An 8,653-nucleotide genomic window follows, 5' to 3' on the forward strand; every position below is an offset into this window, starting at 1 on the left:
ATCAGAGCTAGCATTTACTTACTTAGTGGTAAGCACTGCACTGTTTTTACTTTCATTACTCATCCAGTCTTCATGCCATTATTAGGCCAGAGAACTAAGGTTTAGAGAGGTTAAGTCATTTGCCCATGGTCATGGAGCTTTTAAGTGTCAGAACCACTAGTTTTTTTGTTTTGTTTTGTTTTAATAGAGAGCATTGCAGCTCATTCATACTATTTTTAGTGGTCAAAAAGTGATTGCTTTTATCTGGAATTAGTTGGAAAGAGCTGTTATTAACTTTGAGTTTGAATGTCTTAGCCTCATCCGCCAAAGGACTATAGGATCGTTCTGGAGCATACAACTAGAATTGGATTAGTTACCACTGGATGAAATTATGTCTTCTCAGGCAGCAAATTCCACCCTCTAAAAATCTCTTTAAGAAGCATAGTTTTTAGCCGGGCACAGTGGTTCATGCCTGTAATCCCAGAACTTTGGAAGGCTGAGGCAGGAGGATCACCAAAGGTCAGGAGTTCGACACCAGCCTGGCCAACATGGCAAAACCCTGTCTCTACTAAAAATACAAAAGTAAGCCAGGGGTTGTGGTGCACACCTGTAATCTTAGCTACTTGGGAGGCTGAGGCAGGAGAATAACTTGAACGGGAGGCCAAGGTTGCAATGAGCCAAGATTGTGCCACTGTACTCCAGCCTGGGTGACAAAGTGAGACTCCAACTCAAAAAAAAAAAAAAAAGTTCACTATTGTGAACAGTGCTGCAGCAAACATGGGAGTGCAGATATCTCTTCAATATACTGATTTCCTTTCTAAAGTAAAAATCTTTTCAAAAATGGTAGTCTATAGGACTGTTTGCATATTTTTGCCTCTGCAGCCCTGGCCAGAAGGCATTTCAAAGTAGAGTTTTGTGTCACTCTTTGAGAATTTTATCAATTGAACAATAAACACATGGAACAATTTCATGGGAAGGCACACATACAGAACCCCACCCCACTACTGCCCCAGTATGGCACTTCATTGTATTAACTGCACTCCTTACTAAAAGGTCACTAGTTGCTGGGCAGAGCTGAACAGAAACTCTAGAGATTGCACAATATCTAGGATCTAGTATAACTGAGATGCTGAGTCCTAAAGACAGCTGCCTATATGACAGAGAATTAGTTCAGCATTTCTGGAAACAGTTAAGACCCAAAAGTAAAGGGCAGCAGAGAACAGATTCTCCCACTATAAAAAGATGCCCAGCTAACAGCTATAAATATTGAAGGATACTCATTGTGGAAGCTTGTTGGGGAACCATGAATGGAACTGTATTACTCACTCAGGAGGCATGGATAAGAATTGGTATATAGGTATAGCAAGCATGCTGAATTTAGAAGAAAAGGAAAAACAGAAATCTGAATATAAAAGGTGTGAAGTTACGACTACAAATAGAGACAACGTAAACTCTTTAAAAAGTGAATATTTAAAAACTTTGTGCCCATGAATATTCTACTACTCTCTAGCAAAATCTGATGAAGAGTTAATATAAACCTATAAGTTAAAAATTAATTTTTGTTATAACATTATGAAATGTCTAAAGAAAAACTAAGTGACTAGGACAAAAAAAGATAATAAAATATTTAATATACATACACATGAAATAATAACATGTACTGGATGAGAGTAATATAAACTTTGCATTTTAATTAAAAACTTTACTTATATAGTTTAAATGATCAGAGAGCAATAAACATAAAATTCCATATTTCACATCTGAAATAATAATAATACTCTGCAATTTCTTCTTAAATTATGACTTGTAACACTTGCTGATTGACACATTTTTAAGTCTATCAGTTTTCAGGTATCAAATTCAATTATGTAACAGGTTTATATTATGTTTATAACTTCGTATTTGTTTAATTTCATTTTGGATAAACATATTACATTGGGTTTAATATGCATGATGTTGTAAAACAAAAGATATGCCCCTTATTTTATCCCAAGTGTACAGAATTTATCCCAACAGAGCAAGAAAAAAAATATCAAATCCTCAATGTTTAGGTATATAAAGAATGTCACACCTTTTCGTATTCTGGAGTGCCAATAATGGAAGAATTAAAATGTAATTTCCTTTACATAAGAAGAATACTTGTTAAATAAGATAATATTTTTCATCAATGAAGTGTTTCTCCTGTGATAATTTATCCATTGGTTTATGGACTTCAGTTCTCTAGATTTAACAACAAATCTATGTCAAGAGTCTACACAGATTGTACATAGATAGATTCGACGTTTTCCTCTCTGATTTAGCAGATTTGCAGAGTTGTCTACATTCAGATGATCCCCTGGTGTTTTTGGACTGACATTAAAGAATGCAGAAGTTCCTTCAGAAAATAAACAGTATAAACATTAAAATTTTTCATCCAATTTTTGCTTTTGTTATCAATATACAGTCATTATTTATGGCTTATCTTAATTTGGGGCCTTCTAATGGTTAGAGGCAGAAAGCAATATATTCATCTTTTTGGAAGCAGCAAAGGACATAAAGCTTACCAACAATCTCTTGTATCTAACTACATCCTGGAAAATCTAGTTCATCTCAGATTAGTTTTTTAAGATTAAAAATAATAAGATACTCTTTAAAATATCAAATCCAATAATATGTAAGAAAAACAATAATGAAATAATCTCTGGAAATATACACTTTTTATGAATTTACAGCAGGCAATAATATCTGTATAGTTAAGAAATGCTAAAACAGTCTAAGAAAGGTTGCCTTGCTCTAAGGTCATAGCTCTAGAAAAATAAGCAAAAATTTAGTTTTTTTAGAGAGTTGGGCAGAAAAAAAGTGAACTGAAATATAACATTGCATATGAATCCTTTAAAAGAAATATGTGAAATAAAAATTAGAAGCTTTCTTCATTCCATTATAAAAGGGATGGGCAGTAAAGGAAGATTATATATATAAGAAATCTAGCAATCCAAAACAGCTATTATATAATTGTGTTTATTATATTTTACAGGCCAATTCATTGGAGCATGTCACTCTGATACAGAACATTTGTAATCTCCTACTGCCATCTTATGTAATATCTTGTCACTACACAATTCGGAATATGCATAAAGGAAAACCAAAAGCACTTTCTGGAGGTTATATTTCAAACCTATCAAATAAAAAATTAAATATCTATTGTTCCACTCCTCACTCTAATTATACTATTCATTTATAAGAAATTATTTATAATTTCTTCCCCATTAATTTTGTAAACTTTCTATTCTAGTCATGTTTATCATCTTTTATATATAGAGTATTATAATTTAAAATGCTATATAGCACTATATATTATTTAGATGCATGAATAACTCAAAAGCTAGAGTTTAAAATTTATAATAAAATAGAAGCAAAGCACCATTCTCTTCTTTAAAGCAAAAGAAGTCAACTTAACACTTTCTTAGAGACGTTTATTCTGATGCCAACAATATTAACTCTAAATATATATATATATATATATATATATATATATATATCAGTATTTTAATCTAAAAATCACAATGCAAGTAGGCTGAATATGTATTGACTCATCTATAAATTCTAACAATTCTTGTTTAATACATGCCACAAATTGATCACTATTCAAAAGTCCATATAACCCAGTATAATCTGGAAGGCTGTCACTAGGAGGGTCTCTCCACTTTTATTTTGCTACCTAATACCAACACTGCAACTAATAGAGATCAATATTAATTAGGAATGTGCTCATCCAAAAGTAACAGAAAGAGCCAACTAACCATGGCTTCTACTAAGAGTTTGTCTCCACAAGCAGTAGTATGTTGCCTTTGATTCTATTTCTCAACAATATCATCTGTGCTCACGGTCTTTCCAGCTTCCCATTCCACTATCCTTTATACAATGACCTTTGTCCTCATGCCTGTTCTCTCATAGTCACAAAAGAGTTACTATATTTCTAGACATTAAGTCCAGTATCAAAATTGGAACACAAAGGAAAAGGAGAGTGCCAGATGCATCCATCCCTTTATTATCATTATTAGTTTCACTAGCCAGAACTATGTCATCTGGCCAATTCTAGCTGCAAAGGAAGCTGAGAAAATGAGTATTTAGTTCGGCATAGTCACTATAGACAAAATTAGCAAGATACAGGGAAGAACGGATAGTGGAAACAATGTCTGCTGAAATAATGAGATTAATGTTGGTCTATAATTAAGATTTTGGGTCCAGAGAGTGGGCTAAGCAGTAGCAGGAAGCCTCCCTTTCTTTCCAAACTTAAATAATGCTAGGTAAAACATTAGGAAAAATACATAGCCAAGCTTAAAGCGAGGAAGGAAATCTTCAAGTGCCATAGACAAAGACAACCAAAAATAATACTTAGGAGCTGAAATCCTAAATTACAGAGGTAACTGAAATGAATACACCCAAGAAGCAGAAGGGAAGATGCCTGATGCCATGCAAAGGCAAGAGCTGGCACTGACCTGGAAGCTGGGAATGGAAGGTCTAACTGGGAGGACATCCCCTACCAATGCAAAGACATGGCACAGATATTAACAGTGGGGACAAACTAGAATCTCTTCTAAGAAATAAGTTCCTGGCCTGCATTGTATGCAGATGTGGAGTTTGAATCCTTACACAACTCACACAGAATGGAAACCTCAAAAAGTAAAACCAATAGAAATGTTCTACAACAGGTTCTTCTGTAAGACACTGTAACTGACAAGCATAAAACCTCCCCAAAGAGACACCTTCATAACCATAAGCACATAGAAGATAATTGCTATGAAAGATTAAGTTGCTGGAAAAGCAAATGCCATGAGTGGCACATCAAATGGAAGAAATCATCCCCAGCGATCCACAGATAATAGAGCAATCTCAAAGTAACTCTATAATAAGGGTGTTTAAAATATTTAAAGAAATACTAACTATTAAGGCAAGATTGGGTTATTATGAAAAAGAACAGGCAGATTTTAAAGTGAATCAAATATGTTTTACAAATGAAAAATGTCTTAGAATATAAATAATTCTTTAAGAATCTCAACTTTCCCATTGTATAGTGGTTAGCAGGTTTTTAGGATATCATTTGGAGCATTCTCCACAAATTAATATTCGATACATTTTATAGGAATACACTTATTTTAAAAAGTTATTGGTCTTTTCAAATCTGATCTTTGTCAGACTCTTTCAACCTTAAAAAATAAAAGCCATAAACATAACCCATAAAAGGTTCAGAGGAGTTATGGAAGAAGAACAAGAAAAAATATTAAAGAAAAAGAAGACTTGATTTGTCCCTTTTCTCCCATGACCCTAAAATGAGCTTACATGTCATTCAGAGAAAACAAATGAAAGGGCTCAAAGACACAGTCATTTACAAGAACAAATCAATATAATACCAACTGTATTTTAAGGAGCTAAGGATATAGAGCAGAGGTCATACAATCAAAATTGCAAAGATATACTCCCTGACCCTGAGGTCTCCACAACATGGCCACAAGGATAAATGTAATAGACCAGATGAGCGCCTCCAACCAAGAAAAGCACCCTAAAAACGATGAATTTTCAGCTGAATTTTGAAAGATCTATGGGGATGTGGGAGAGGCACAACTAACTATCAGAGTGCTGCTGACTCACCTTTCTACATTCCTAGGCTTGTGTCTAGTCCTAATCACACATATTTAAATGAGTTTTAGAGAAACTAGAAAGATCCAACAGATGTTAAAATTTATCCAGTAGATGGAATATCAGCATTATGAACAAAAATCAAATGAATTGGCTTCCTTTCACATAAAAAATACATGAGTGCTATTTTCAAATTCTTCTTTGAAAGTATTTAAGATATTTTGGAAGGAAATTAAGTTACTATTCCCAGTGAGGAAAAAAGATCCAAATTAGAACAGAATTGATACACAAAAGGCAGACTCTGTGACTTTCAAGATCATAAACCCTGAAATAAGCTAACAGGACAGAAACTTACTTCCATTTCTAGGCACAGTGGAACAGAACAGAGGCCTCACAAATAACACCACACATCTACAACAATCTGATCTTTGACAAACCTGACAAAAACATGTAATGGGGAAAGGATTCCCTATTTCATAAATGGTGCTGGGAAAACTGGCTAGCCATATGCAGAAACTGGACCCCTTCCTTACACCTTATACAAAAATTAACTCAAGATGGATTAAAGACTTAAACATAAAACCTAAAACCATAAAACCCTAGAAGAAAACCTAGACAATACCACTTAGGTTGTAGACATGGGCTTCATGACTAAAACACCAAAAGCAATGGCAAAAAAAACACAGAATTGATAAATGGGATCTAATCAAACTAAAGAGATTCTGCTCAGCAAAATAAATTATCATCAGCGTGAATAGGCAACCTACGAAATGGGAGAAACTTTTTGCAATCTATCCATCTGACAAAAGACTAATATCCATAATCTACAAGGAACTTAAACAAATTTACAAAAAAAAAAATCCAAAAGTGAACGAAGGATATGAACAGACACTTGTCCAAAGAAGACATTTATGTAGCCAAGAAACATCAAAAAATATCCTCATCACTGGTCTTTAGAGAAATGCAAATCAAAACTGCAATAAGATACCGTCTCATGCCAGTTAAACGGCACGAAAAACTCTGGAAACAAAAGATACTGGCGAGGACGTGGAGAAATAGGAATGCTTTTACACTGTTAGTTAGAATGTAAATTAGTTCAACCATCGTGGAAGATAGTGTGGTGATTCCTCAAGGATCTAGAACCAGAAATAAAATTTTACCCAGCAATCCCATTACTGAGTATACACCCAAAGGATTATAAATCATTCTACTATAAAAACACATGTACATGTATGTTCATTACATCACTATTTACAATAGCAAAGACTTGGAATGAATCCAAATGCCCATCAATAATAGACTGGATAAAGAAAATGTGGCAGAGGGAGGATCCAAGATGGCCGTTTAGGAACAGCTCAGGATTGCAGCTCCCAGTGAAAGCGCAGAGGGTGCGTGGACGCCACACTTTTATTGCCCACAGACTAGGCAATTCCCAGGCGGAGGAGTTCCACAGGTCGCCAGCGCGGCTGTGCCGGCCTCTGCCGCTGCTTTGCCCCCCACAGCTGCTTTGTCAGCACCCCGGAACAGCGGTTCTCCCTACAAACTACACCAGTCCGGGTGCCCTTTTGGCTGGTGATTGGAGCCACGGGAAGTCATCCATTCGTCTGTTTAAAAAGGGGACTGAGCAGGGAACCAGGACAGTAGATTCCAGGGAAAAAAAAAAAAAAGAGCAACAAATCTCAGTGCCACTGGTTAAGCCAGCGCAGTGAGTGGCCACAAGGGAAAACAAACAGACCCCGGTGCCTCTTCAACAGGTGGCTGGAACATCAACTTAAAAAAGGCTCTGAGGCAGGGAGCCAGGGAATCAGGCTCGGCTGGTTCCAACCCCACAAAAGAACAGCAATCAGAAACTCTGGATTGAGACTTTCACAGCAAGCGCAGCTGAACTGGGGACGGTCCAGCTCTGAGGGGGAGGGGCGTCCGCCATTACCAAGGCAGCCCACCACTATGGAGGTAGTCAGCCAATGCTGAGGCAGTCCGCTGTTGCCAAGGCAACCCACCATTGCTGAGGCAGCCCGCCATTGCCAAGGCAACCCGCCACTACAGAGAGACTCCGCCTTAAAAGAGGCGGGCCGCCCTTGCCGAGGCAGTTCTAACTACACCCATATAAACAGGACTGTAGGGAAGTTCACACGGCAGCTGGGCGGAGCCCACAGCAGCTTAGCAAAGCCTCTACAGGCAGTCAGTGACTAGGCTGCCTCCTTGCTGGGCAGGGCAGTTCTGAAGGAAAAAAAAAAGAAGGCAGCAGTATAACGGAAACTCATAAATAAAGCCCTAAATCCTTGTGACAGAGCACCTGGGAACAAAAAGCAGTTTATGAGTTCTGCTGCAGCAGACCTAAACATACCTGCCCAGCAGCTCTGAATGAACAATGGAGCTCACAGCTCAGCATTTGAGCTCCTATAAAGAAGAGACCATCTCCTCAAGCAGCTCCCTGACCCCTGTATATCCAAAGAGCCACTTCATAAAGGAGAGATCAGACTGACACCTGGCAGGTACCCTTCTGGGACAAAGATAGCAGAAGAAGAAACCTGGTAACAACCCTTACTGTTCTGCAGCTGCTGCAGGTGATCCTGAGGCAAGCAGGGCCTGGAGTGGACCTCAGCAGACCTAGAGAAAAGGGGCCAGACTGTCAGAAGGAAAACCAAGTAACAGAAATAACCTCATAATCAACAAACAGAACGTCCACTCAGAGACCAAATCTGAAAGCCAGCAACTACAAAGACGACAGGTGGATAAATCCATAAAGATGGGAAGAAACCAGCGCAAAAAGGATGAAAACACCAGAAACCAGAACACCTCTCCTCCTACAAGGGATCACAACTCCTCACCAGCAAGGGAACAAGGTTGGATGGAGAACGAGTGTGATGAAATGACAGAATCAGACTTTAGAAGGTGGGTAGTAAGAACCTTCTGTGAACTAATAAAACATGTTCTAACCCAATGCAAAGAAACTAAGAACGCTGAAAAAAGATTTGATGAAATGCTAATGAGAATAGACAAAATAGAAAAGAATATAAGTGAATTGACGGAGCTGAAAAACGCAACACGAGAACTT

At 37.3% G+C, this 8,653-nt stretch overlaps 1 long non-coding RNA gene across 1 annotated transcript in view; it reads right to left on the bottom strand.

The window, feature by feature from the left end:
- Positions 1-1,587: 1,587 nt before the first annotated feature.
- The window catches only part of LOC108294050, a 52,228-nt gene continuing 45,162 nt past the window's right edge, over positions 1,588-8,653 (bottom strand). The window contains exon 2 of the long non-coding RNA XR_001820892.2: positions 1,588-2,353. This is a non-coding gene — a long non-coding RNA (uncharacterized LOC108294050). The remainder of the gene's footprint in view (positions 2,354-8,653) is intronic.

This window comes from Cebus imitator, unplaced genomic scaffold (assembly GCF_001604975.1).
Source record: "Cebus imitator isolate Cc_AM_T3 unplaced genomic scaffold, Cebus_imitator-1.0 Scaffold559, whole genome shotgun sequence".
NCBI classification, from domain to species: Eukaryota; Metazoa; Chordata; class Mammalia; order Primates; family Cebidae; genus Cebus; species Cebus imitator.